Source organism: Oncorhynchus mykiss, chromosome 8 (genome assembly GCF_057628025.1).
Source record: "Oncorhynchus mykiss isolate SJ-2025 chromosome 8, ASM5762802v1, whole genome shotgun sequence".
NCBI classification, from domain to species: Eukaryota; Metazoa; Chordata; class Actinopteri; order Salmoniformes; family Salmonidae; genus Oncorhynchus; species Oncorhynchus mykiss.
In genome coordinates, this window is record NC_143029.1 from 88,486,501 (window position 1) to 88,492,500 (window position 6,000).

Below are 6,000 nucleotides of genomic sequence, written 5' to 3' on the forward strand. Positions count from 1 at the left end.
AGAAGCAGTTCACCTGATAATAGAACCAGTTCACCTGATAATAGAACCAGTTCACCTGATAATAGAAGCAGCTCACCTGATAATAGAAGCAGCTCACCTGATAATAGAACCAGTTCACCTGATAATAGAACCAGTTCACCTGATAATAGAACCAGTTCACCTGATAATAGAACCAGTTCACCTGATAATAGAACCAGTTCACCTGATAATAGAACCAGTTCACCTGATAATAGAACCAGTTCACCTGATAATAGAACCAGCTCACCTGATAATAGAAGCAGCTCACCTGATAATAGAACCAGTTCACCTGATAATAGAACCAGTTCACCTGATAATAGAACCAGTTCACCTGATAATAAAACCAGCTCACCTGATAATAGAACCAGTTCACCTGATAATAGAACCAGTTCACCTGATAATAGAACCAGTTCACCTGATAATAGAACCAGTTCACCTGATAATAGAACCAGTTCACCTGATAATAGAACCAGTTCACCTGATAATAGAACCAGCTCACCTGATAATAGAACCAGTTCACCTGATAATAGAACCAGTTCACCTGATAATAGTACCAGTTCACCTGATAATAGAACCAGTTCACCTGATAATAGAACCAGTTCACCTGATAATAGAACCAGCTCACCTGATAATAGAACCAGCTCACCTGATAATAGAAGCAGCTCACCTGATATAGAACCAGTTCACCTGATAATAGAACCAGCTCACCTGATAATAGAACCAGCTCACCTGATAATAGAACCAGCTCACCTGATAATAGAACCAGTTCACCTGATAATAGAACCAGTTCACCTGATAATAGAACCAGCTCACCTGATAATAGAACCAGCTCACCTGATAATAGAAGCAGCTCACCTGATAATAGAACCAGCTCACCTGATAATAGAACCAGTTCACCTGATAATAGAACCAGCTCACCTGATAATAGAAGCAGCTCACCTGATAATAGAACCAGCTCACCTGATAATAGAACCAGCTCACCTGATAATAGAACCAGCTCACCTGATAATAGAACCAGTTCACCTGATAATAGAACCAGTTCACCTGATAATAGAACCAGCTCACCTGATAATAGAACCAGTTCACCTGATAATAGAACCAGTTCACCTGATAATAGAACCAGCTCACCTGATAATAGAACCAGCTCACCTGATAATAGAAGCAGTTCACCTGATAATAGAACCAGCTCACCTGATAATAGAACCAGCTCACCTGATAATAGAAGCAGCTCACCTGATAATAGAACCAGCTCACCTGATAATAGAAGCAGTTCACTTGATAATAGAACCAGTTCACCTGATAATAGAACCAGTTCACCTGATAATAGAAGCAGTTCACCTGATAATAGAAGCAGCTCACCTGATAGTAGAACCAGTTCACCTGATAATAGAACCAGCTCACCTGATAATATAACCAGTTCACCTGATAATAGAAGCAGCTCACCTGATAATAGAAGCAGCTCACCTGATAATAGAACCAGCTCACCTGATAATAGAACCAGTTCACCTGATAATAGAACCAGCTCACCTGATAATAGAACCAGTTCACCTGATAATAGAAGCAGCTCACCTGATAATAGAACCAGCTCACCTGATAATAGAAGCAGCTCACCTGATAATAGAACCAGCTCACCTGATAATAGAACCAGCTCACCTGATAATAGAAGCAGCTCACCTGATAATAGAAGCAGCTCACCTGATAATAGAACCAGTTCACCTGATAATAGAACCAGCTCACCTGATAATAGAAGCAGCTCACCTGATAATAGAACCAGTTCACCTGATAATAGAACCAGCTCACCTGGTAATAGAACCAGCTCACCTGATAATAGAACCAGCTCACCTGATAATAGAACCAGCTCACCTGATAATAGAACCAGTTCACCTGATAATAGAAGCAGCTCACCTGATGATAGAACCAGTTCACCTGATAATAGAACCAGCTCAACTGATAATAGAACCAGTTCACCTCATAATAGAAGCAGCTCACCTGATAATAGAAGCAGCTCACCTGATAATAGAACCAGCTCACCTGATAATAGAAGCACCTGGTAATAGAAGCAGCTCACCTGGTAATAGAAGCAGTTCACCTGATAATAGAACCAGCTCACCTGATAATAGAACCAGCTCACCTGATAATAGAACCAGCTCACCTGATAATAGAAGCAGCTCAACTGATAATAGAAGCAGCTCACCTGATAATAGAAGCAGCTCACCTGATAATAGAACCAGCTCACCTGATAATAGAACCAGCTCACCTGATAATAGAACCAGCTCACCTGATAATAGAAGCAGCTCAACTGATAATAGAACCAGCTCACCTGATAATAGAACCAGCTCACCTGATAATAGAACCAGTTCACCTGATAATAGAAGCAGCTCACCTGATAATAGAACCAGTTCACCTGATAATAGAAGCAGCTCACCTGATAATAGAACCAGCTCACCTGATAATAGAAGCAGCTCAACTGATAATAGAAGCAGCTCACCTCATAATAGAAGCAGCTCACCTTATAATAGAACCAGCTCACCTGATAATAGAACCAGCTCACCTGATAATAGAAGCAGCTCACCTGATAATAGAAGCAGCTCACCTGATAATAGAAGCAGCTCACCTGATAATAGAACCAGCTCACCTGATAATAGAAGCAGCTCACCTGATGATAGAACCAGCTCACCTGATAATAGAACCAGCTCACCTGATAATAGAAGCAGCTCACCTGATAATAGAAGCAGCTCACCTGATAATAGAAGCAGCTCACCTGATAATAGAAGCAGCTCACCTGATAATAGAAGCAGCTCACCTGATAATAGAAGCACCTCACCTGATAATAGAAGCAGCTCACCTGATAATAGAAGCAGCTCACCTGATAATAGAAGCAGCTCACCTGATAATAGAAGCACCTCACCTGATAATAGAACCAGCTCACCTGATAATAGAACCAGTTCACCTGATAATAGAACCAGTTCACCTGATAATAGAACCAGCTCACCTGATAATAGAAGCAGCTCACCTGATAATAGAAGCAGCTCACCTGATAATAGAACCAGCTCACCTGATAATAGAACCAGTTCACCTGATAATAGAACCAGCTCACCTGGTAATAGAAGCAGCTCACCTGATAATAGAACCAGTTCACCTGATAATAGAACCAGCTCACCTGATAATAGAAGCAGTTCACCTGATAATAGAACCAGCTCACCTGATAATAGAAGCAGCTCACCTGGTAATAGAAGCAGTTCACCTGATAATAGAACCAGTTCACCTGATAATAGAAGCAGCTCACCTGATAATAGAACCAGTTCACCTGATAATAGAACCAGCTCACCTGATAATAGAAGCAGCTCACCTGATAATAGAAGCAGCTCACCTGGTAATAGAAGCAGTTCACCTGATAATAGAACCAGCTCACATGGTAATAGAAGCAGCTCACCTGATAATAGAAGCAGCTCACCTGATAATAGAACCAGTTCACCTGATAATAGAAGCAGTTCACCTGATAATAGAACCAGTTCACCTGATAATAGAACCAGCTCACCTGGTAATAGAAGCAGCTCACCTGATAATAGAAGCAGCTCACCTGATAATAGAACCAGTTCACCTGATAATAGAACCAGTTCACCTGATAATAGAACCAGCTCACCTGGTAATAGAAGCAGCTCACCTGATAATAGAACCAGCTCACCTGATAATAGAACCAGCTCACCTGATAATAGAACCAGCTCACCTGATAATAGAACCAGCTCACCTGGTAATAGAACCAGCTCACCTGATAATAGAAGCAGCTCACCTGATAATAGAAGCAGCTCACCTGATAATAGAACCAGCTCACCTGGTAATAGAACCAGCTCACCTGGTAATAGAAGCAGTTCACCTGATAATAAAACCAGTTCACCTGATAATAGAACCAGCTCACCTGGTAATAGAACCAGCTCACCTGGTAATAGAAGCAGCTCACCTGATAATAGAAGCACCTCACCTGATAATAGAACCAGCTCACCTGATAATAGAACCAGTTCACCTGATAATAGAAGCAGCTCACCTGATAATAGAAGCAGCTCACCTGATAATAAAACCATCTCACCTGATAATAGAACCAGCTCACCTGATAATAGAAGCAGCTCAACTGATAATAGAACCAGCTCACCTGATAATAGAAGCAGCTCACCTGATAATAAAACCATCTCACCTGATAATAGAACCAGCTCACCTGATAATAGAAGCAGCTCACCTGGTAATAGAACCAGCTCACCTGATAATAGAAGCAGCTCACCTGATAATAGAACCAGTTCACCTGATAATAGAACCAGCTCACCATCTGCAGATGGAATATTAATGCTGACTGCTTCTTCCCAGAAGTCAGTGGTCCGCGTACTATATCACACTCTATTCCCTATATAGTGCACTGCTTTTGACCAGAGCTCTATATATGCCCTGGTCTAAAGTAGTGCACTATCTTGGGTACAGGGTGCCATTTGGGATACAGTCCCAGTAGCTCACTAAACCCTACTTCGAATAACAATTTGGACAACTTAACTATCTACCCTCCTTTCCCCTTCCACATCCTCTTTATTGTGTGTGTGTGTGTGTGTGTGTGTCTGTGTGTGTGTGTGTGTCTGTGTCTGTGTGCGTGTGTGTGTGTGTGTGTGTGTGTGTGTGTGTGTGTGTGTGTGTGTGTGTGTGTGTGTGTGTGTGTGTGTGTGTGTGTCTGTGTGTGTCTGTGTCTGTGTCTGTGTCTGTGTCTGTGTCTGTGTCTGTGTCTGTGTGTGTGTGTGTGTGTGTGTGTGTGTGTGTGTGTGTGTGTGTGTGCGTGCGTGCGTGCGTGCGTGTGTGTGGGTGTGTGGGTGTGTGTGCGTGTGTGTGTGTGCGTGTGTGTGTGTGTGTGTGTAAGAGAACTCACATCCTCTCTCCCACCTGATAATAGAACCAGCTCAACTGATAATAGAACCAGTTCACTTGATAATAGAACCAGCTCACCTGATAATAGAACCAGCTCACCTGATAATAGAACCAGCTCACCTGATAATAGAACCAGCTCACCTGATAATAGAACCAGCTCACCTGATAATAGAAGCAGCTCAACTGATAATAGAACCAGTTCACTTGATAATAGAACCAGCTCACCTGATAATAGAACCAGCTCACCTGATAATAGAACCAGCTCACCTGATAATAGAACCAGTTCACCTGATAATAGAACCAGCTCACCTGATAATAGAACCAGCTCACCTGATAATAGAACCAGTTCACCTGATAATAGAACCAGTTCACCTGATAATAGAACCAGCTCACCTGATAATAGAACCAGCTCACCTGATAATAGAACCAGTTCACCTGATAATAGAACCAGCTCACCTGATAATAGAACCAGCTCACCTGATAATAGAACCAGCTCACCTGATAATAGAACCAGTTCACCTGATAATAGAACCAGCTCACCTGATAATAGAAGCAGCTCACCTGATAATAAAACCAGTTCACCTGATAATAGAACCAGCTCACCTGATAATAGAAGCAGCTCACCTGATTTTACACTATGATTTAACTATTAGATGTTCAATGTTTCTTCATATAAAAGTTTTAAAAAAAATAGAAGTTTCGCCACATTAAAACAAGAGCTCAGTTCACGTAACAGGGACAGAGGTACACACTCATCTAGTATTCACATGAAATAAGTGATCATCTTCAGAAATAACATTGTCAAAGAAACAAAAATAACTAGGGTTTTACAATGATGGTGAAAACTTGTGAGATATGTTGGGTTTTTAGGTGGGTTACAATCTTCCTAGATATCACAGAGGGGCATGTCTTTATTGATATTACAATTCAGATGTATTTACTTCTACATGTGGTCTATTCAATTACTCTTCAATTAATATAACGGGCTTTTAAAATGTAATATTGGTGCACAATTTCCCATATAGACTGGCCATTCATCACATAGCCTGACATCTCTCTTTGAGTATTACTACCTGTCCCAAT

General features: G+C 41.4%; 1 protein-coding gene across 2 annotated transcripts in view; it reads left to right on the forward strand.

Moving 5' to 3' along the window:
• Positions 1-6,000, forward strand: part of LOC110530844 (collagen alpha-1(XI) chain) — a 224,955-nt gene that overhangs the window by 49,532 nt on the left and 169,423 nt on the right. The window lies entirely within an intron of this gene.